Source organism: Lygodium microphyllum, chromosome 12, assembly GCF_053477565.2.
Source record: "Lygodium microphyllum isolate KBCC chromosome 12, Lygodium_microphyllum_v1.1.10, whole genome shotgun sequence".
Taxonomy (NCBI): Eukaryota; Viridiplantae; Streptophyta; class Polypodiopsida; order Schizaeales; family Lygodiaceae; genus Lygodium; species Lygodium microphyllum.
In genome coordinates this window covers 26,010,845-26,036,097 of record NC_141146.1, presented here as the reverse complement: position 1 = coordinate 26,036,097, position 25,253 = coordinate 26,010,845, and the positions used below count along the sequence as shown (strand labels likewise).

The following is a 25,253-nucleotide window of genomic DNA, read 5'->3' as shown; positions in this document are numbered from 1 at the left end:
GGAAGAAGAAGAAGAAGAAGAAGACCACCAGGAGAAGGACAAACCTCATCAGTCCTTCTATTCAGATAGACTTTTTTAGTTTTGTGTTTCCTAGTCCTAATAAACTTGTAAAACTCCTCAGTTATCCTTGTACTACAGCCTCTGTACACTTTGTAAGGCCCCTGCTATAGCCTCTGGATGTCCATCATGTTTGTGGTACCCACACTTAAGCCTTTTCTGCGACAGCCTCTGATGTTTTGCCATGTTTATGGTGTGCCCACACTTTGCAGGTGTTGCTTTTACTACAGCCTCTACACACTTTGTACTTTTGGTTGTGATTGAGGAGGGGTGTTGAGATACTTGCAATCACACCTATTCTAGTCCCTTTGTATAGGACAGCTAGGCTAGGAAGATGCAGTCCATTCTAGGAACAGAGACAAAATCCCATATGCACAGTGGATGTTAAGTGCTACCAAAGAACTCTATATATTGTTGTACTTGACTATCACTTTCATATGAGATGAATACAATATCATGATGCTTTCCTCTTTCAATTAGTGTCATTGTCATTGTCTGTCTAATACACAAGAATGTCTTTATGAGTTCAAGTCTCAAATCTTGAAACCTAATTCACTTGTGTAACAATTGTCTCTTCTTTGTCTATGTCATCATGAGTTTAGTCTCTACCTTCCAGCCTCCATAGCTTTGCCACGCTCTAGATCCGCATCTTTGACACACTCTAGGAGCCGGACAAGTGGAGGTTGTGGACTCATATGTCTACTTTGGAATCACTTTCACTATATTTGCTGGCAGATTCGCCAGGGCACAAGCAGCCAGAGACCGACTCACATAAGGGTACGCAGCATTGGCCCTAATGGAGAGAGAGTGCAACCAAAGCACACTTCTAGGAGCCTCACACACAAAGATGGCTATTTGATACACTAGTCACACCAGCTCAGTGGTTATGGTTCTCACTAGTGGCACTAGGGCAACAAATGGTGACTTGTAGTAGGCAGTCAGAGTGCAAGGTCATGCAGGTGGCAACCTATACTCACGGATGGTACAGGGACGCATTCCTCATGTCCAGCTATGCCTCGCTCTCTCTCTATCATAATCCATCAGGACATTAACATGCTCCTCCCTGTCTGTCTTAAAAGTAACACCCACCCACTATCTGTCATGCCTGTCCTTGGTCTTGGATGTGCAAATCGTGCAAGTCTGCAGGTTGAGATAGAAGACCACATCACACAAGGAGGCAGCAATGGGGTGGAGATAGCAGGCATACTTGTCTCCATTATGCTTTATGCTGATGATATTGTTCTAGTATCTGAATCACAAGAGGGTCTACAATAACATCTCAACACCCTTCATGACTTTTGTACACAATCTGAATTGACGGTTAATCTTGGGAAAACCAAGATCTTGATCTTCCACACATCAGCCCCAGTAAGGACGAGATCAATCTTCACTCTAGCAGTTGGACAGGTAGAGATTGTGGACTCATATATCTACTTAGGGATCATGTTCACTACATCTGCTAGGAGATTCACCATAGCATAGGCAACAAGAGACCAACCCACACGAGGGTACGCAACATTGGCCATGATGGAGAGACAGTGTGACCAGGCATACTTCTAGGAGCCTCACACATGGAGATGGATATTTGACACGCTGATCACACTAGCCATGATGTATGCTGCACCTATTTGGACCCCGGGCTTGGCTACATACCTGTGGACATAGATTAAGAGACCACAAATCATTATGCTCTCACGGATGATCCGCAAAAAACCATCAGTACCACATCAGATTATTAGAGCCAAGTTTATTGCAACCCCCATGATGATGGAGGCCCTTTTTCAGACCATCAACTTCATATCTTGAGTACGTGACATGCATCTAAATAGACTACCTGAGCGGGCCTTCGAGGACTCTAGGCAACTAGCTGAGGCAAGACCGAAGACTTCATTGTATGAACAAGTCGAGCAGTCGCTTACAAGATATGGGATAGACATGGACAATCTCCCCCCTTTCAATGTGATCCTAACTCCCTCTTTATAAACCTCTTCAACACGAAGTGGAAATTGCTCATGCAATAAGATCTCTACCAATTGTGCATATAGCATACATGGCTATCACCCAAGCAACCCCTTCCACACACACACACACACACATATACATATACATATATACATCCTCTCTCACACATGTGCATCCAGATAGACTACGAAGCAGGGCCTTTGCGGCCACTAGGCAGTTAGCTCAAGCAAGAGACTTCATCGTATGCACTGGTCGAGCAATGGGTTATAGGATATGAGATCGACATGCACCATCTCCTCCCCTTTTAGTATGATCCTGACTCCACCTTCATACCACCTCTCCCACATAGAAAGGAACTCAATCATCTGACACGATCTTTACTAGTTTATAGAGCATACATGGCTATTACCTGGGCAGCCCCTTCCCTTGAAGATGTCCTACTACAAAGACCACTTCATGAAGGCTACCATGGATGGCTTCATTGAGAGACCTAGATACCTAGATGTATACATGCCACATGAGAGGTGGGTAGCCGTTGGCCAGCTTAGGGTGTCCTCTCATAAGCTCGAGATTGAGACCAGGAGACCAGACCACATCCCTACAGCTGAGCAGATCTTCAAATTATGGTAGGAGGTGGAGAGCGAGAAGCACTACATCTACGATGCCCGTCCTATAGCACAGTCCAAGCTAGATACCCCACACTATTTGGAGGAAACATCTCGCTCAAACTAGTTATGTAGTCCCCACACCAACGCTACTTGGGCCAATTCCTAGTTGAGATTCACAGGTTGCACATATCACTACTACAAGTTCACACTACATAGGGAGGCGGGCGTCAGTCACATCTTAGTGATTTCAAGACAATGACCACACACAGACGGCATATACATAAAGAAGTGTGACAATTCAGAGAACTGAGGAGATCAGAGCAGCATGCCGCGCATGCATATAAGGGGTACCAAACACAAATGTTACATCAAAGAGAGAGAAGGGAGATCCATCAGCAACATGAGCAGCAGCAAACACCGTTGAGGGCCCAGTCCAAATACTACCCTCATACTATTTCGTCTGGGATGTATGGCATACTCTACCCACCAATCCTAACTGGATGGAGCTACATATATGAGTATCAGTCAGCCACACAGCTAGACATGTAGTGTCCCATCCTCCCATTGTATCCCTACATGAGCACTATTTTGTCTTGTGGGCCACCTTGGCTTCTATTACAGTATATCACTAACCATCTTCCAGCACATCATATTTTGATGTCTAGTGACGATCAACATTGTACATGACTTTGTCTCATCGGCTGATTTTGGCCTCAAAAGATGTTAATCTCTCTCTCTCTCTCTCTCTCTTTTCGTAAAAGGTAATTGTATTAATTACGAAAAAAGAGTACAAGTTTCCATGATTACAAGATACACGAGGGCTCTAAGCCAACGTGTAAGATCCCAATACTAAGCCACACAAAAGTTACACAAGTGATGGCAAAGACCCAGAGGAAATTGCCATATGCCAGGTAAGCAAGTCCTCCCGAGGGAGCAAGTCCGAGTGCCGAATGAGATCTATCTGCCAATGCAAGAGACCTTTAAGCCGGGCAATGTGTTTCGGTACATTAGAGGCGGAATCAAAGAGAAAGGCATTCCGAGTGGTCCAATTGTGCTAGCATCCCCAGAATCTGAAGAAGTGAAACAAAAACTCTCTCTCTCTCTCTCTCTCTCTCTCTCTCTCTCTCCATAAAGATAATTGAATTAAGTAGTAAATATTTACATGAGACCATCAAGTCAACATTCTCACTGTATCTCTTACATGCTATTACATCAAACCATCAGGTCAGCATACTCAATCTCTCTCACACTGTCATTGTAGAAATTTACAAGATGTGTGCAAGCTTCTCAGAACAACCTATTACATAATCAACTCTAATAAATCTGACAGAAAGAACAGCTGGAGTAGAGCGAACAATCGCAAGCCAGGGAGCAACAATGTCCTAAAGGACCAGGTCTGCTGACATCATAGACGTGATTTGCCATAAGACCAATCCACGCACACGGGCCACATGCCCATGGATGCCCAATGCCGAATCAAAAATGAGTGGTAATCATGGAGAGGCGCCACAAATGACGGTGTGAGACCTATGGGACCAGCCTTGCAGTGGTAGTTTGGAATTGTAATGGAGCCCTCCGATTGGATGTGGGAGCTTTTGAGGAGACATTCAGAGGGAGAGGTATAGTGTTCTACTCCGAGACACATCAGGGACGACATATTAAACTTCCATGGGTGACACGCTACAGGTGGGAGTCAGCTTGCAGGAAGGAGACACGCACAGACCACAGTAATCGCGGGTCGGGAGGAGTGGCAGTGTTATTCACGGAGGAGCTACAACAAATGATCCAGGTAGTCTACAAAGATGAGCACGCGAGATACATGTGGGTGAGAGTGCGTGGTGAGGAATGCACTTTGTATGTTGCCATATGCTATTTCCCCCCTATGACGTCCCGATATGCCCCACCCAAGGGGAAATCACCATATGTGGCTTTGGATGAGGATATTTGGGGAGGAGGGAGAGGTTATCTTACTAGGAGACTTTAATGCTAGGACAACCTCCCATCAGGTGTCTTTCTTTGATGCATTTGAGGAGATGCTACACGAGCAGGATGTGTAAGAGCTACAGCCGGAGAGGACATCTCAGGATATGGGGGAAGTCACCGAATATGGGAGATACCTTGTGGAGATGGGCACAGCACACAGGTTGGCCATTCTCAATGGCATGGCTAGATACCCCCTATCTGGCACCTTCACATGTTATCCTCACCGACACGCTGCCAAAACAGTAGACTATGTTCTTGCCCCACCGATGCTGACATCTCACATCCAGGACCTCTCAGTATCCCCACGCCTTCTCGGAGTTGCAGTGGATCATGCCTACCTATCATTCACCAATGACCTCCAATTCACTCACACGTAGACCCATCAAGCAGCTCACCGACACCCAAGATACCTCTTTTCCAAAGAGATAGAGGATATCTATGAGGTAGAGATCCTCAAATTCTTACATGATGCAGACCCCAACGTTCCATTACAGGAGCTGACTAAGCAGCTCAGTGAGGCCCTACACATCGCTGCAAGTGTAGCCTTCCCACACTCACGACCCACACAGAGAGCCTCCACCGAAGTGACTCCTCAGAACAGCTGGTATGATGATGAGTGCCGTGAGACTAGAGCACGGCTACAGAGAGAGAGAGAGCACTGGGGTCCACTACCCACCAGTAGGCACAAATACTCTTTAGACGCCTCACACGGTGGAAGAAGAGAACATTCTTGGTCCAGCTAGAGCGAGACCTATATTAGTTATTCTTGAGCCAGGACTCTAGAGAGGCTTGGAGGCTTTTCAGAGAGCACTGCCCGACCACACCTATTACATCCACCGCTGTATGGAAAGAGTATGCAGCTAGTCTTTATACTGTGGAGGGTCAGTCACCTCTTCTTGACCCATTTGAGCCTTGTCCAGAGACCACCACTTTCTTTACAGAAAGTAGGGTCCGAGAGGCCATTGACAGACTTCGCAGAGGAAAGGCACAAGATCATGATGGACTAGTAGCTTAGCACTTGATCCATGCTAGAGATTTGGTGGCTAGATTCCTAGCTTACATGTTTAACAGAGACGTGTGAAGGCCTACCAGAAAGCTGGAGCATGAACACTAGTGTGCCTATCCTCAAGTCAAGGGACCCTACTCTACCCAGTAACTATCGAACTATCATGGTTGGGCATGCATTGGCTAAGTTATATGCTTCCATCCTTGAGCATCAGTTAAGCAGGTGGGCAGAGATGTGGGGTCTTAGAGCACAAGGACAGGCTCGCTTTACGAGAGGCTTCTCCACATTCAATCACATCCTCACACTCCGAGAGATCATTGAGGAGGGAAGGGCCCATGGTCGACAGACCTACTGCTACTTTGTGGACTTCCGCAAAGCCTTTGACATGGTACCGAGAGACAGGCTGATACATAGATTACATGACATGGGAGTACCGAAAGAGCTCAGTTGGGGTATTTTGGCACTGTATGAGAGAGTTGTGGGCAGAGTCCAAACACATGAGGGCCTTTCAGCACCTATTTACTCCACCATTGGGGTGAAGCAAGGATGCCTCCTCTGTCAACATTATTTGGCCCGTACATTGATGGGATTGCTGATTATATTTCACAGGAAGGAGATAAAGGAACTCCACTAGAGCTGGCACTTGGATACCTCTCCTATTGTATGCAGATGGCATTGTATTGATAGCTAACTCTCCAGAGGGTCTACAGAGACACTTGGATGCATTACACTCCTATACTTTGGACAGTGGACTTTCAGTGAACTTTGGTAAAACCAAGGTGATGGTATTTAATACTACACCACAGTGGGTCAAGAGATCAGCACCTAAATTCACATATGGATCTGAGGAGCTGGAGTATGTGGATTCTTATACATACCTGGGAGTCTTATTCACAGGGCCCACCTTTTCTATGCGAGAGGCAACAGACACTAGACTGACTGGCGGATACAGAGCACTAGGTGGTTTTGAGAGGATGTGCTCACAGGTGCAATTCCAAGAACCCCGCACCAAGCTATGGCTCTTCGATACAGTGGTCACATCCACACTACTTTATGGAGTACAGATAAGGGGCCCAGTTTTGACCACCGTAGCAGATCAGGGTGCACTTATGACGGATGGAGGTCGATGGAGAAACCCCTAGTGTCCATGATATCCAGGATGATCAAATGTAAGGCCTCAGTGCCACATGAGATCATCAAAGCTGAGCTAGCAACTACACCGATTGTGGTAGAGGCCCTCACCCGATCGGTCACATACATACATAGCCTATGGGACTTACCCAAACAGAGATATGCACGATTGGCCCTTGAGTCCTCCAGGCAACTTGCTAGAGAGGGTGATACTTCATGCTGGTATGCACAGATGTCCGCCTGGTCTGAGATGCATGGCTTTAGCATGGACAAGTTACCCCCCTTCCAATACTCCCTTGATGCACCATCTCTTGATCTGAGCAGGTTAGAGATTCGCAAGATCATCAAGATGGATCTTACCCAGTTGGATATCAGGCGGACATGATTGATACCAGAGCAAGAGCTAGGGACAAAGATGGCTTTCTACCGCGAGCATTTCCTTCATACCACAGATGATGGATTTATTGTTCGCCCGAGATACATGGACACCCACCTTTCCCATGGGATCAGATGTACTATTGGCCAATTGCGCACCTCCTCACATCAGCTAGGAATTGAGACTGGCATTTATAGATCCATTCCACTAGAGGAGCATGTATGCCAGATATGCCAATTAGAGCCAGAGACAGAGGAGCATTATATTTGTCGTTGCCCAGTGTATTATGAAGTCCGTGGTCGTTTCCACTGTCTCTTCAGAGAGGGATTTGGACCACTATCCAGAGTCATGGATTTTACCGATCAACGATCCCTTGGCCTCTTTCTTCTCAAGATACAACGGCTTCGTGACATGTGCCTCAGGAGTACAACTGCTCTAGGACACCGAGGCCCTTCACACAGATAGCTCACAAACTTATTTGCAAAGGAGACTCAGAAGACTTCAATACAATTACAGCCACAGTCCACATGAGAGCCTCTCTCACTGCCACAGTCCACACGAGAGCCTCTCTCACCGCCACAGTCCACACACAGACAAGGAGTACTGAGTGATCGAGCTGTTCAGCTTAGCCGATCCAAACGTCCTAGGCCTTGACACAGACACCGACGACACCTTCATAGGCGGATACAGGGGATTTTTGCTCGGGCTAGAGCTAGGCCCTCCATACCCACATGAGATTGTACCATTTTGGAGCTCATTGTTACTAGATAGAGCTCTATGTTTTACACACAGCCATACTTAGTTTCCTTTCTTATTCTGCTTGTGCTACATATTTTGCCCAGACAGTTGTACCATCATACACATGATTGTAACTCATGGTCTCATAGGTCATTTTGGCCTTTCGTAGACGTTAATATACCGGAGGAGATAGGACTCAACCGGGCATCACAGGACACAGCTGAATGCACCGAATATGGTGAACACCTACTGGCGTTAGGGGGGGCACACGGACTAGCCATCCTCAACGGTCTCGACAAATGGCCCGGGTCGGAGGCCCTCACATGCTTCACACACAAGCACGTGGCCAATTGCATCGGACGGGGGGCACATGAAGCACCCACACAGAAACTGGGAGCAAGCACAGTGGACTATATCCTCGGCCCTCTATCACTTATCCTCGACATCCAGTCCTATAAAATATCACCTCGCCTACTCGCAGTGGCTGCTGATCATGCCTACCTGCAATTTGACATAACCTGCACGTATGACCTAACCCCCCCAGCAAGCAACCCCCCCCCCCCCCCCCAAGATTCCCCAGGTACCACTTTACCAGGATAACTGCGAGAGCATATTCTGACCATCTCTACTGGAGCCTGCAGGAAATGGACCCCCACGCACCCCTGGAGGAGGTCACAGCACAGTTGGCGGGCGCACTACACACCTCGGCTGCCGAATACTTCCCCCACACATCCCCCCACTCCACCCCTCCGAACAAGAATGTCCCACAAAATAGCTGGTACGACGCAGAGTGCAGGAAAACCCGGCTCCATCTTCAACAAGACGAAGCACGGGGAGTACACACGTATAAACAGGCACGCTTGATCTTCCGTCGTCTAGTGCGACGGAAGAAACGAGCCTACCTCTCCAAAGTGGAACATGAATTCTACCAGCTATTCTTAGGACAGGACAGCAGAGAGGCATGGAAGGCGTTTCAGGAACCCCGAGCCCAGACACCCATCACCTCCCCGGACACTTGGCATGCATATGCAACCTCACTATACCAAGTACCCAAGCAGCCCCAGCTACCCCGGCCCCCAAGGAGCAAACCCAGATTATCCACATTCCTCAGCACGGGGCGGGTTCAAGACGCCATTGATAGACTCCAAAATGGCCATGCCCAAGACCACGAAGGCTTGGTAGCAGAGCATTTGACCCATGCCAGAGACATACTGGCACCTCTCCTAGCACACATGTTCAACAGAGCCCTATGCGAAGTCTTCCCTGCCAGCCGGTCAGCCAACACCATAATACCTATCCTCAAGACCGGAGACCCCATGGTTCCCACGAACTACCGAACAGTCATGGTTGGCCATGTACTAGCCAAGCTCTATGGATCCATACTCGACCACGAGCTGAGTAAGTGGGCAGAGCAACACCAACATCGGGCGGCAGGACAAGCAGGGTTTAGGAGGGGTTTCTGCACCCTTGACCATATCCTCACACTGAGAGTCATCATAGAGGAGGGCAGAGCACATGCAAGACGGGTGTACTGCTGCTCCATGGACTTCCGCAAGGCCTTTGACACAGTCCCACGAGCGAGGCTCACACAGAGACTACAGGAACTGGAGGTCCCAATCGAAATGCGATGGGGGATACTGGCACTATACGAATCGGTAACGGGCCGAGTTCGGGCACCAGGAGGGCTGTCAAAGGAGATAACCAGCACCATTGGAGTCAAGCAGGGATGCCCACTCTCACCCACCCTATTTGGCCTCTACATTGATGAGATCTCAGAGTACATAGATAGATTGGGCAAGGAGGGATCGAGCCTGGGAGGGACACTGATACCCATCTTACTATATGCTGACGACATAGTCCTCATCTCCAGCACACCTGAAGGGCTACAGCGCCAACTGGACGCACTACAGACCTTCTGCCAAGACAAAGACCTAACCGTGAACCTGGGGAAAACCAAGATCATGGTGTTCAACACGTCAACCCAATGGCTCCGACGGTCGATATCCCCCTTCACATACGGCGGAGAGACCGTGGACGTGGTCCAAAGATACGTCTATCTGGGGACTACATTCTCTGGACCAAGATTTACCCTGAGAAAAGCAGCAGAAGATAGACTAACCCGAGGCTATGCAGCCCTCGGGTCAATGGAGAACCAATGTGCCCGCATACAGTTCCAGGAACCCCGGACAAAGCTCTGGCTTTTTGACACCTTGGTCACACCATCCCTCCTATACGGGGCTCCCATATGGGGGTCCAATCTCTACCACACGCGGAGGGCCCCACAGGACCAGCCAAGGAGGAGGCCACCTATGAGGGATAGGAGCAGATGGAGAGACCCTTAATACTTATGATCTCACGGATGATCCGAAGCAAGCCCTCCGTACCACACAAGATCATCCGCGCAAAGCTAGGGGCACCGCCCCTCGTGGCTGAGACCCTCTTCCAGACCCTGACCTTCTTGCACCGAATATGGGACCTACCCCGGCACCGGTACCCCAGACTCGCCCTGGAGTCATCCAAACAGCAAGCAACATAAGGGGACACTGAGTGCTAGTATGCCCGAACAGAGACTTGGCTACGGCTCCATGGCCTGCACATGGACCACCTCCCCCCACTACAATACAGCCTAGACTGCCCACACCTGGAGCTCAACCGAGAGCAGGTGAATCGCATCATCAGACTGGATATCATCCAGACAGACACAGCCAGGACATGGGTGACCCTCACGTCGAAACTAGAAACCAAGAAGGCTTTCTACCGAGAGCACTTCCTGCATATCTCCCCGGATGGCTTCATCACCCGCCCAAGCTACATGAACACACACCTGTCTCACGGGGTCAGAAATGCCATCGGACAGATCCGCACATCCTCACACCAACTACGGGCCGAAATGGGCAGATACGGAGCCAACCCCCTCCCCCCAGAAGACCGAATCTGTTAGCTCTACCATCTCGAGCCAAAGACAGAGGAACACTATATCTGTAGATGCCTAGTGTACTACGAAATCCGGGGACACTTCCACTGCTTATTCAGCGAAGGATTCGGACCACTCTCCAAGGTGATGGAATTCAAAGACCAGAGATGCCTGGGGCTCTTTCTACTGGAAATACGACACCACAGAGACCACCTCCTACGAACCACGGAGCAAAGACAAGGAGCCACCAACCAACGCACACTCAACGAATTCTACCAAATACCAGCTACCCTCCCCACCACTGAGCCCCCACCAGCCCAACCGGCCTCCCAACCCCGGGGGACCACCTTAGAAATAGCCACAGCAAGAGGCAAAGCCCGGCGCCCACGCCCTGCCGGCCCCCGTCCCCACAGAAGACACATGTCGAAGATACAAGGGATACTACGCCGCCATCGGAGGGCCCTACCCCGCCGCTTTAGTCTCTCCATGTTAGACCGATCCATGCGGGACATCCTAGGATGAACACTCCAGGAGCAGTTCCACACCGCACTGGGAGTACCTCTAGATTGTATCCAGTCTAGATATCATTTTGTACCCACTCAATTTAGTTCAACATAGCATAAACGTTAGCTTCACTGGAACTTTTGAAATCTCCCAGACATTTTGTATGCAACATTTTGGTCTCATAGGCCAACTTGGCCTGTTGTAGACGTTAATATAACTTTCTACTTTCTTTTTCTACTCTCTCTCTCTCTCTCTCTTTCTCTCTCTCTCTCTCTCACACAAAAATGGTTTGACGAATTGAACTGGTGATGAATGGTCTGACAAATGAAGCTGGTGATGAATGCTAGTGTGACAAATGAAGCTCCGTCCCTTCTTCTCCAAGCTCTAATGAATGGTGACAAATGAAGCTGGCAACAAATGAGGCTGATGATGAATGGTCTGAGCGCTCGTGACTGACAAACGAATCTTCTGATGAATGGTCTGAGGGCTCATCACTGACAAATGAAGCTTCTGACAAATGGTCTGAGGACTCGTGATGTAGTGACCGACAAAGCTTCTGACAAATGTGACAGTGACACCTCTCGTTGAGGTGGAAGCATTGGAACAGTCATGACCTGCAACAGTTGTGTATGAAACTCTGAATGCAACAGTGACCAATTAATCATATCTGAAACGCTGCAATGCAATAGTGACCAAGTAATCATATCTGAAATTCCGAATGCAACAGTAAGCCACTGAATACTACCATGAGAGTAGTGCAATCATGTACATCTATGCAGTCATGTATATTTATGGTTTGATGCTGTGAACCAAATTGTGACCAAATAATCATATCTAAAATTCTGAATGCAACAGTAAGGCACTAAACATTGACATCAGACTAAGATCATGTATATCTATGGTTTGATGTGAGCCAATTTGTGACCAAGTAATCATATCTGGAATTTTGAATGCAACAATAAGGCTCTGAACACTGCTGTGAGAGTAATGCACTCATGTATATCTATGGTCTGATGCTATGATCAAATTGTGACCTACTGCGGGTGACCTTGGTATTAACACAGTTCTGAATACACTAAAAAGCAGATATCACAGATGTCGCTCTGATTTGACATGTACAAAGTACAAGCTGAGTGGCCTTGCACATAGTGTGTGACTAAAATTAATTATGGGGGTGGATAATGCAGTCAAATGTAAGCACCAAACCATGGAAAATGAATATTTGCGAGACGAATCTAATCGTCCATGGAAGCAGAACCGTCCATGGAAGCAATGTTCAACACCCCTTCTAGGAACACACAGTATAAGACATGGCCATAGGGTCCATGACTAGACCCTCTCCCAAGGATCTGATAAGCATGGAAAGACCTCACACACCATGAATGCAAGGAAGTAAGAAGAAATTCATCTCATGATTCGCTCTGAAGTACGAATTATGAGACACGAGTTCGAAAAAGAAATACGAGAGCGGGTCAAGGCCAAATTAATAGCATAACAGAAGGAAAAAATGCAAGATGTGCAGATAAAAGAAAAAAAATGAATTCCAAGCACAAATGTTGTTCAAAATGCACACACTCAAAACTGAAATGCAAAAAACTGTTAGATGCTTGCAAATTGTAAATGTTGTCCAAAATGCAGACATTAAAAATTGAAACGCAAAAAGTGCTAGATGCTTGCAAATCTGAAATCTTGCAATTGAGGGAAGAATTGAATACATTTAAGAAAAAGAAATAAGCATGCAAGAAGAACTACAAAAAGAGAAAGAGGCACTGATGTGAAAGAGAGGTTCACTCATGGGCAGAAGTGGCAAAGACAACATAGAAGTCGATAGAAGAGGCCACCCCATGGATTGAGGTAGTGAAAAAGAACAACGGAACATCACTGAACTCTAAGGTAACGAATGCTACTTTGGAAGAAGAAGCCACAAGACAAGCTAGGGTATTACATGTACAAGTAGAAGGATGGGAGGAGAAGAGCAATCCACAAGAAGATGCTAAGACACTTGGTAACAAAATTGGGGCTTTAGATGTGCCTATAGTTAGTACTTGGAGAGTGAGGAAAGTGGACTCTATGTCCAAGGTTTAATCTTTCGCTTTAGGGACACAAAGAAAAAAAAAGGCATTCCTCTCTAAGAGGGAGCCCTCGAAAGTGACAGCATTTATTTGGATGAGAATCTTACCACAGCACATATAGCTCATGGCAAAGAGCACATGCCGAAAGTACTGGAGGCACACAAAGAGAGAAAAAGGGTTGTTTATGAGGATGGATGGGTTATCATCAATGATAAAAGGACTGCATGATGATATGAGGTCTATGAAACACTTAGAAAGTCAACATGGAATTGTAATGGGAGCCCTACACTAAGACTTTGGTTACTCTGAAGATAGCTTCTGAAACATACACATAGCCATGTACATAGAAGCACACCAATGAAAAGGTAGCTGACTACCAGACACGCAAGGATACAGCTGGGAAAGTGCATTCCGTCCAACACCTAGAAAATCTGGAAGCACTAGGGGCTCTAGAGGGGTGTCATACTCCACCAAAAAGACCTCAAGGCCTAGTATAGGTAATGAAAAGAGATGATGATGCATGATACTTATGGATTAGGATGCATACAGGAAGACTACAAGATACATTAATTGCAATATGCTACTTTCTTATTGCAAACTCAGCCTATGCCATACGGGATGATCTCCCTTTGATGTACTTTATGAGGAAACTATGAAATAAGCTAGCATTGGGGACATATTATTGGTGGGAAATTTCAATGCACACACTAAACATAGACAAAGTGAATTTTATCTCCATGATAATGCCATGCTCAAAGAGATTGACACAGATGAAATAGGCCTATACACACGCGATGATGGGCAAGCATGGGGGAGCTCTTGCTGGAAGAGGACGAGCTACAGAGATGGACAACAACTGCCGAGTGCTGACAAGACGACGTGGAGGGGGGGAGGCATCGACCATACCCTGCATGACGGCCACCCACCTGGCCGCCCTGATGGGGATAGGGGGGCTTCATAACATACCATTTCCCCCCTCCCCCACAATACACTATAAAAGCCCCTAGGCGTAGAGAAGGAGGGGATGAGGATTGCTACTCTTCCTTATTGTATTACTGGCAAGAGAGAGAGTGTGAGAGAAAAGAGAGAGAGAGAAAGAGAAGAGAGAGAATGTGTGTCAGAGAAAAGAGAGAGAGTGTGTCAGAGAAAAGAAAGAGAGAGTAAGAGAAAAGAGAGTGAGAGAAAGAGTGAGAGAGAGAGAGAGAGACAGAGGGAAATTATTCCTTGGAGGCTTCCGAGATTTCCCTTTCTTTTCTTCCCCCTCTCTGAGAGGGTTCTCATGAGCGGTTTCCTTCCACAAGGAGTCAACTCTCTTATAGCCTGGGTGGGTAGCCGCGAAGAAAAAGCCGAATTATACGATGCCTCAGCTGCGGGTCAAGGAACTGCGACACTCGGTAACCAGGTGCGTCCCATAAATCTTATTTTAATGGGAACTCTTAAAAACGTAGATCGACTTCATTGGGAAGGGAGAAGTATTCTGGCAAAAATTTATGATAACTAACCACCAATTGGGTTGCATCATTCAAGCATGTTGGAAATTGTGTTTTATTGCACTCTGTCATGACTTAGAACGAACAACTTGCACAAAAGATTTCACATTTGTGCACACTGAAATCAAGGACTTTATTGATTGTGTTCGTAGTGCATTGGATTTATGCACAAGTATTGGCATGCTTGAAAGGTAAAAGAAACCTAAAAATGGATTTTTTGGGACGATAAAGCATAGTCATCATTAAGCGGAAATCGTACTATATGGTCTGGGGAATTTGTGAAATTGGAAAGATAGGAGTAAAGGCTTGAATCAAGTCCATGAGGATCATGAGTTGCTACGATAACGGTTAAGTATGTTTAGGTCATTGCAATACTAAGCCGAGTATTAGGCTCCTATAAACCTTTAGAGAGACGTAGCTCACACTTGCATTAGGCCTCATGACTTCGTGTTCCTCGCACAAAAGAAAAATACAAGTCTCTATTTATGATTTGCATAAGTGCCTTGAAATAAATTCCCAAAAGTAGAACTCTGCATTGCATCATCGTCCTATGAAGGACTCGCATCTAGATTGTGTGGTATCATGGATTGCTGCACTACTAGGGATTCATCTTAAAGATAGTTATAGGACGAGCATATAAAGAGCTAAACTTAATTGCTCAGGGCAGTTCAATGAGATGAATCCTATATACGCAAGGATAGGGCTTAACTCGACCTATTTAGGGTTTAAAGGTAAATGAGCCAAACTATTATTACATTCATAGGAGGACCTTGAGACAAGTAAAACACTCATTGGTCTCTATTCTACATCTGGCCTCGATAAAGCTGAAACAACCTTGAAGACATCACCTTTAACCATGACACAACCCGATGTTAATGCAAGAGAGTTCGAGTGTCATTTTTCCAAGACGAGAACCCTGGACTAAAGGCTAGCAAGCTAGCATAGCTACCATCCAAGAACTATAGGATATAGATCCAATTGCATAATTGCTCGCTCCTATCACATAGGAGTAGGGTCCGAAAGAAGGTATTTCCTATCCCTCGGAGGATATTAGAAATTGCCATCAACGCAAAAAGAAGAAACGCTAAGCGTCAAAGATAGGGACTCCACCTTAGCAGATGTCCCGAGCACTCGCGTATACCATTGTTTGTGCCTGTAAATTTAGGAACACCGCTTGTAAACAGATTGTATGACCCTAAACTCATAAAGAAAATGGAAATAATGAATCAGGTTGAACTTTTGGAGGATGCACCAAACCACCCCCAGGTGGCCGCCAACCCTAGCCAAGGGAGTTTTAAATAGCCATGACGGGAACGTGGACCGAACCTGCCACAAGAGGTCTCTCCGCGGGTCGGTTTGAATGTAGGACGACGCTTGGATGCCAGGGGGGGCTCTGGCTATAAATTCCCTGTCTCCAAGTCCTACTCAAACGATCTGCGTGACTGGATAGAGATTCTCAAGGGCCCCTATTACTACTGCAAGGGCGGAATCTTGAAGGAAATAAGGTGCATCCTCACGGATTGTGGATATTGTCCCTTTTGAACAAGACTTGTATCTTAACTAAAACACTCACATTAAGTTTACTTCCAAGAAACCTGCCTGAAATTATTTTCGTGTTAGTGCCGTAAGATTACGTTAACGAATCGTGTTTCCAAAAAGACTTAATTAAGGAAGTTGTTTTTAAATGTTGCACATAAATGTAATAGGGGCTAATTAGATAACTAAAGTATGCCCATTGAGGGAAGCCAGTGGGTTAAACCCCCGATGGGTCTGTCCTATGAAAAGGTGGTCCCTGAGAATTGGGAGGCTTCTCACAAGATTTTACCGTTGTTTAATCTTTAGGCAGCGCGGGTTAGTGCCCGATTCAAGCCATTTTAGGGGACTGGAATGAGATTATGCCCTACGGATAGAGAGGTGGACGACGCATCTCTCTCGTTTCTCATTCTCCTTGAACCAAGTGGAGTATGGATCTACTTCGGATTGGGCAACTTTGCGTAAGATAGATTGTCCAGGACTCGACGCTAGAATCCTATCAGGAGACCTTGACCACTAGGGACTCAAGTTTCAGGTCAATCCTAGTGGGTTCAGCCGCGAACGTTCCGTTGCAAGGAGGACTCAGGAAACCCTAGGCGACAAACCCCGTGACATTCCATGCGAGTGCTGGCCGGCGACTCTTAGATTCGCTTCTCGATGGACTGCCAAAACGTGCTTGGATAGCCAATAGGCGAACACGTCACATTAGACATGTTGGAATCACAAAGCAAGCGCAAGTATTGTGGACTACTTCATAGGCTCATCAACATTAATACTAGATATCCAAAACTTTAAGTTTCCTAAGATTGGCATAACAACAAATACATGCTATTTTGACATTCATGTTGTCTTGTGGACATATGAAACATGGAATACCTTGCCTCTCTAAACATCCCAAATACTAATTTGTAGAAAACACTTTAGACATCTATAGTGGCTCTCTATAGACTAGTTTACATACATTGGATTTGGGCAAATCATTGAAGGAATGTACAAGAGACTTAGCAAAGGCCCTACATAGATCATCCATGCATGCATTTCTACACACCCTACCCTGATGTAGACCCATATGCACCACTCCTCCCCAAAGTAGCTGGTCTAATGATGAGTGCAGAGTTACTCAAGCTTGCTTACAAAGAGAAGTGGACCTAGGCATCGAACACATTGTCAAACAAGGACATTCTTCGAACACCTTGTGTGGAAGAAGGGAGAGTACTTGGCGAAAGTAGAGGGCAACATATATTAGATATTTTTGGAATGGGATAGCTAGAGTACATGGAAGGTGTTTCATGAAAGGCAACCCCCCACATAAATTACATCACCAAATGCTTAACTTGACTATGGCAAACAACTGTATGATCTACCAAGACAACCACCTATACAGCCCCCACAAGCCTATAGACTAACACAGTGGTTTTTCTTCACCAAGAAAATGGTTAGGGATACAATTCATACATTACAAAATGGGAGGGCACATTATGAGGATGGACTAGTGGCAGAACATTTCTTACATGCTTGCGATATACTAGAACCCATACTCGCACATTTGTTCATAAGACTAGCATGCAATAGCTTCCCTATGAGCTGGTCAAACAATACTATAATTCCACTCTTTACATGTGGTGACCCCTTATCCCTAGTAACTACAGCACTACTTTGGCCAAGATATATGGAGAATCAACTCAAGCGTTCCAAGCCGAGCACTAATGGCAACCTTTCACATAACCGACGCGCCATCCATATCTACGGGAGTAGTGAGCTTACCTCCATGCCGTTCGAGTTACCTCCTCTCCTGCGCACTCCGGTAGCTCCACGATCCTAGTGCAAGCTTCAAGCAAGCTCCATCCTCAAGCTCCACACTCCAAGCTCCATTGCCGCGAGCAAGACAAGAGAAGAGAAAAGAAAAGAAAAGAAGAAGAGAGGAGAAGATGGAGAGCTTCTCCTCCTCGGTCCCTCACCCTCACACACTCACTCCCTCACCCTCTCACACTCCCTCTCTCAAGCACAAGCTCAAGCAAGCAAGAACGAGAAGAACAAGAAGAAAAGGAGAGCTACTTTTGGCCACACACAAAAATGAGCTTCTCATTCACTTTTCAACTTTATATACAAAACCCTAAATCCCTTTTGGGCGGTCATCCCCTTTTCCCCTATTTTACATGGCCAGCCGTAGCCTAGGCCCTTTTTCCCATTGTCCTTCTATCTTCCTAGCTTCCTTTCCACCGCTCATCTATATTTACAAATTGCACGGCCCGGCGCTCCTTGAATTAAACCATAATGCGCTTGCGCTCTTTTACAAAAGTTTTGACTTGCGCTTTCCCTTGTGCGCCTTTCTCCCTTATTTAGGACTCATCTCCTTGTGCGTCTTTGTCTTCCGTTTCTCTTTGCCTTGGCCTTTGTCTTTGTCTTCTGCTTTAGCTTTTCCAGATTTTCCACCTTCGTTTGTTTGAGGGTTAACAGATGGGAATTGCCATCTTTGTGACCGAGAGCCTAAACAAAGGAGCACCACATATGCAAATGTAAAGTATACTATGACATGAGAACGGTAACACTGCCTCTTCCACGAAGGTTTTGGACCTCTTCACCTTGTTATAGAGTATGAGGACCACATATGCCCAGGTCCTTTGCTCTTGGAGCTCCAAAGGCAACACAATACTACTACGAGATAGAAAGCCACCTCACCCACAAGGACCCACACAATAAGCAATGATAGAATTTTTCACATATCAAACACTACTGACACAGCTAGCCTAGCAAAGACAGAGCCACCACGCCAAACACATTTCATTGCAAGCTATGGAGTCACACAGGGTAAAGCCGTTTCACTTCATTGAGCATAATGAGCCTGTTGAGAAACCACTTCTTTAATTTACACACTTCATTTAGGGTTTCACACTGACACGCCCAAAAAGGGCTGATAACCATGTTTTGGTCATTTCGTCAGTGGGTGCCCACTTAGTGATGCACCACCCTAGATAGCTTATGCTTATAAATAGGCCACACTTCATTCACTCTTTACCCACTTCACTCATTCTTCACCTCTCTACTTTTGTCACTTCTAGAGAGTATCACAGTTCGTGGCCACCCTTCCTCTTCTCCTTCAAGTGTCGGCCCAAAAAGGGCCGATAACCACGTTTTGGTCATTTCATCAGTGGGTGCCCACTTAGTGATGCACCACCCTAGACAGCTTATGCTTAAAAATAGGCCATCACTTCATTCACTCTTTACCCACTTCACTCGTTCTTCACCTCTCTACTTTCGTCACTCCTAGAGGGCATCATAGTTCATAGCCACCCTTCCTCTTCTCCTTGAAGTGCCCTATTCCCTTCAACCTACAAGCTATGTTTGGAGGTCCCATCTCTGCTAGCATCATCATCTGACACGTGGCAACATCCTCTCCCACTTAGCGACCATCACACTACCTGCATTTTGGGATTCTCCACCTGGCGCCACTCCTACAAGTTGCTAGCGTCATCTCCAATGTTGTCTACATCTACATTTTCAGCCTAGATCCTTCCTCCACACCTTGCGTTAGCTTTCTCACCCCTGGTGTTAACATCTTGAGCCTCTGGTATTTGCGTTTTGCTACTTAGGGACATCCTCCACATCTGGCGTCATCATCCAAGACCTAGCACCAGCATTTGAGTTGCTCTCTATGCATTTGATAGCTCCAACACACTCTAGGATTTCCATTTGGTGCCCACACCATCTCCCTAGTATCTAAGGACTGTGCTTCGCTCCCTCAACAACTGTCCTTTACCTTCCAATGATTGCTTTAATAGCCCATTGCCCAAAGGATTGCATTTCACTCCCTTCATTGTGCAAATTCCCATAGCTACTGCCACCAAATTTAGACAGGACAATACAGTCATCTTCAGAGGGGGATTCAAAGGGGAATGTACACTCTTAGTCCTCAAATGGGATTTCTACTTCTTCGGCTTCAAAGGGGGCCCACGTGTCTCCACCCTCAGAGGGGACACATACTCATCTCATGAACTTCTTCACCCACCATTTACTCTTTGGGGATAGTTGTCTTCGAGCAGTCATTTCTCCTCTTAATACCCACGATCTTCAAGTACCTCCTAGATTGGGGCCTTGGAGATTCAACCGCAACTTGGTAACGAGGCCTTCAAATTCCTTCAATATGGAGTTATGGGGCTAATAGGGGCCTAACACTTGACCACAATCTATACCCATATGTCTCCACACTTGACATACACTTGTAAACAAAAGAAGTAGGGTTAGAAACACTTGGCCCAATTTGTAAATGGTTGAGGTGACATGCAAAGGATCATAATCGTCCATGCAAGAGGTACCACGGCTCACCACATCACACTCATCTAGCATGGCAAGGACCATGCAGCAACACCCAAGGAGGTAGCATTGTCGAGGAAGCTCTGGTTAAGTTGTCAATGCCAAAGTATACAACACTTATCTCAATAGTCACTCATGTTGGAATGATAGTTAAGTCGCTCGTCCCATGACTCACGTGACTGGAGGGATAATAATTGAGACCCATATCTCACACCCGATTTAGAAATTGATAGAAAAAATAGAGTTAAGAATGAGCATTCCAATGTGCATAGTTTGATGGTGCATTAGTGCATCCCAACCCATCTAGCATAAGTGCAAGAAGGAAGGTAAGGGTCTCGAGGTGGAGTCACATTCTATAGTTCATCACGTCTACTATTCCTTACTACATGTTACCTTTCAAGTCGAAATCTTGGATCTCCGAGATCCTCTCTCTCTTTTTCATCTCTCTCTTCACTCCTCTTTCTTCATTCCTTTTTGGGCCTGAGAGGGGGTGTTGAGAAACCACTTCTTCAATTTACACACTTCATTTAGGGTTTCCCACTGACAATTCCAAAAAGGATTGGTAACCACGTTTTGATCATTTCGTCAGTGGGCATCCACTGAGTGTGCACCACCCTAGACAACTTATGCCTAAAAATAGATCATCACTCATTCATTCTTTATCCACTTCACTCATTCTTCACCCCTCTTCTTCCATCACTCCAACACTCTTCCCTCTCCACACCACTGCTGCCCATACCCCTACTAGAGGACATCACAGTTCATGGCCACCCTTCCTATTCTCCTTCAAGCCCCCTACTCCCTTCACCCCTCAAGCTGTGTTTCGAGGTCCCATCTCTACTGACATCATCATCTAACAACTGGCGACATCCTCTCCCACCTAGTGGCCATCACACTACCTGTGTTTTGAGATTCTCCACTTGGCGCCACTCCTACTAGTTGCTATCGTCATCTCCAGTGCTGTCTACATTTGCATTTTCAGCTTGGATCCTTCCTCCATACCCGGTATCAACTTTCTCACTCCTGATGTCAACACCTTAAGCCCCTAGTATTTGTATTTTTCTGCCTCGGGACATCCTCCACATCTTGGGTTAACATTTAGCACCTAACGTTAGCATCTATGCTACTCTCCCTACGTTTTGACAGCTCCCACACACTCTAGGATTTGCATTTGATACCTATGCCATCTCCTCGATGTCTAAGGACTGCACTTCGCTCCCTTACACCTGGTGATCATCTTCCTCATCTCTAATGGCATCAAAGAATTGCAATTCAATCACTCCCTCCAAAGCTTTCCTTCACCTTCTAGTGATTACTTCGATAGCCCACTACCTAAAGGATTGTGTTTCGTTCCCTTCATTGTGCAAATTCCCACGTGCTGCCACCTGATTCAAACAAGATAGTGCACTCATCTTCTGAGCTTCGACGCCATTGTATCAGCTTTTCTTCTCATAGCATGATTTAGTGCATCATCAGTGTGTTCTTCTTGTGTTTCTGAGTTTCTCTTCTCTCTCAATGTTTGTCATACACACTGTGTTTCTCCCTACAAACCCTATTGTCTCTCTAGTCTCTTAGTCATTTTTCTGACATGGTATCAAAGCATACCTATTTTTTGATAAAGGCTATCTATGAGGACCATGTTCGAGGAGGCTACACCACAGCCCAATCACAGCCATTATCATGAGACACCAAAGACTCACCACTAGGCATATTAGTGGAGCAATTAGGGACCGCATCATAGCACAAATCATATGCAGATTTTAAGATCAGCTAAAACTTATAGTCTCCACTACAATTTTTGTAAATAGTTCTATCAGATTCGGTTTTTCTTCTCTTTCTATCCATGGGACAACACTAGACATTGTTCTACTCTAGCATAGTCACATCATAGAGTGATTCTCAGCATTGTTTCACAGGCCCATGGATGTATTCCAGATTTTGATCAGAGGTCACATTGGCCCTACGTAGACATTAATATTTCTTTCTTTCTTTCTATCGTGCGATATGCCCAAAATATTCGAAGCCAAGAAAGAGGGAAAGAAGACACTGAATAGAGATGGCCCAATCATTAATGATGAAAGGCAATCGGATAGGGCTGCATGGCCTCAAGACAGACACTCAAAGATACCAATGACAGTATGGAACTGTAATGGCCCACTATGACCACACCCAAGGAGGATGGAGGAGGTGATGAAGAACCATGAGCTGATTTTAGTCACACAGACATATCAGTGTCCAAGGATATGTCTCTGAGTCCACACATAGGAGTTGCATGAGACATCAAGGTACCTCTCAAGGATCAACAGGAATGGTAGTATTGATCCGACAACAGCTCCAAAATAGTCTCTCCATCATGGCAAGAGACCCTAATGTATGATGCATCTGGATCAAAGTGGAGAATTCTTGTGACCAAATGCTATGCATTGCCTTTTGCTACTTCCCCTAGTGGAGGTTGAGATACGCTACTAGGGAGCCCTAGTAGCACAAGCGAGAGGGAATGGAGAAGGAGAGTCCCCTTTCACAAACCTCTTAGACGAGATTATACAGTACTATTGACTAGGAGAGATTCTCTTAGTAGGAGACGTTAATGCCAAGATGCAAAGTAAATAGTGCAACACACGATTTTAAGGATCTACGCAAGCTACAAGTGATGGATGTAGATGCGACAAGCATAGACAAGGTATCAGCTAATACTAAGGGAGATAGTACTTGTTATGGCTAATACCTACTAGAGCTAGGGTCGCAACACCACCTCATTATCTACAACAAGATGAAAAAGTGGCCTAAATCCGGAGCACTGACTTGCTTTCAACCCACAAGCTCCAACACACTGGATTATGTACTAGGTTCCATTGAGATGATGGAACTAGTTGATCCATAACCATCCCCCCTTGCCCGATCCGAGTAGATCATACCTACATGTCCCTCATCATATCTACCTCTCCGCGCCCATAAGTGCAAGCTCCGCCTACACCCAACCCACCACCTTCTATTTTATGCACAAGCTAGCTGACATTTATAGCCATCATGTTGATGATGGGCTTACAAAATTCGAGCATACTACCTCCCTAGGCATGCTCATCTCCCGGCTCACCTCCATTGTACACTCAGACACTCTCCAAAGCTTCCCACATCCCACAAACACTAGCAAACTCACAAGCGTTTGGAACCATATCCCAGAACAAATGGTATGATGATGACAGATATCTCCGTATCCAAACAAGACTAGGGTCTATCACAAAGAGGGACATCCAAAGGCAAATGGGGACCTTGGCTCGCCATAAGCGACGGGCTATTGAGAAGGGATAGCATTGGGATCTATACCATTTATTTATGAGAAAAGATGTAGCCACAACATTGCACAGACTGCATGAGCAACGCGACCCCACCATTGTCACAGGGGATGCGGGACTAGAACATAGGAAACCCGTCTCAAAACCCTGGACCCATCCCCAATGCATCCCAAAAAGGGTGCATCTCCATGCAGTGGTCCATCACAAGGGGACACATCCCAGGACGACAGGGGGGACACAAGGGACTGGTTAGTTGGGTTGTTGGAAGGGGGCGGCGGTGGGGTGGGTGCCATGTGTCATAGGGATTGTCTCTTATATTGTTTCTTGTAGTCTTCTATCCACTAGTTTTAGGTTTCTTGTAGTCTTTAGTCCGAGGACTCATTATTTACTGGTTACTATTGGACTTTAGTCTTTATGGTATATGGCATTTATGATTCCTCAATTTTAACTTTTACTACATTTCTCAATTTGTACTATTTCTTGTAATCTTCAATCTGAGTACTCATCATTCAGTGTTTACTGTTGGACTTTAGTCTTTAAGTCATACAACATTTCTCATCCTTAATCTCCCTCTCTGCAATATGCTTAGCTCCACCTCCATCATTGCCTAATATATCTTGGCAATGTATGGCCCACCATGATGGTCCTAAAGTTACCAAGATCTAGGGAATCTTAAGACTTATGGATAGGCACTATGGTATGAATGGGCTAGTTGTCTGGGAAGCCTTTTGCTAGAGCCTTGTTGAACATAAAAGCAAGGAGAGGAGCCAAAATGTCCATTGCATAAATGAAGTGCTCACCTTGTATACATGTGTGACCCATCGATGCTCCATGTTGTAGATGCACCATCGCTCTCCTCACCATATCATGTGTGAAGAAGGTGAATGTGGTGGGGCGAGGCTTTGGCAAGTGAAGAATCGATGGTGGCTTGTGTGGTATACCATACAGTCCCTCTGCATAGGAGTGCCATGGGTCATTGATGGGTGTGGGGCACATAGTCACCAAGGATGGGGGATGGGGATGGGGATGGGGATGGGGATGGGGATGGGGATGGGGACCTAAAAGTTACATGTTTTCTAGACATAATTGAAATACTCTATAACAATTACAATAGCTTAACTCAAAAATCTTGTAAAAATATCCCATAAAAGTTTAAAACAATACATGAGCCATGAAAGTTGAAAGTTGAAACACAAATGAATAATGAATACTCAAATTGAAGGGTAGAAGTAATAACTGTCAATGCCAAAGCATGATAGGCTAGATTCAGACAAA

General features: G+C 45.9%; 1 protein-coding gene and 3 pseudogenes across 3 annotated transcripts in view; 3 read left to right on the top strand and 1 right to left on the bottom strand.

The window, feature by feature from the left end:
- Nucleotides 1–25,253, bottom strand: part of LOC148027557 (protection of telomeres protein 1a-like) — a 187,800-nt gene that overhangs the window by 19,429 nt on the left and 143,118 nt on the right. The gene's annotated exons all lie outside the window — the stretch shown is intronic.
- LOC148027561 (uncharacterized) lies at nucleotides 1,276–2,040 on the top strand (annotated as a pseudogene).
- Nucleotides 4,447–5,625, top strand: LOC148027560 (uncharacterized; annotated as a pseudogene).
- On the top strand, nucleotides 6,163–7,588 carry LOC148027559 (uncharacterized; annotated as a pseudogene).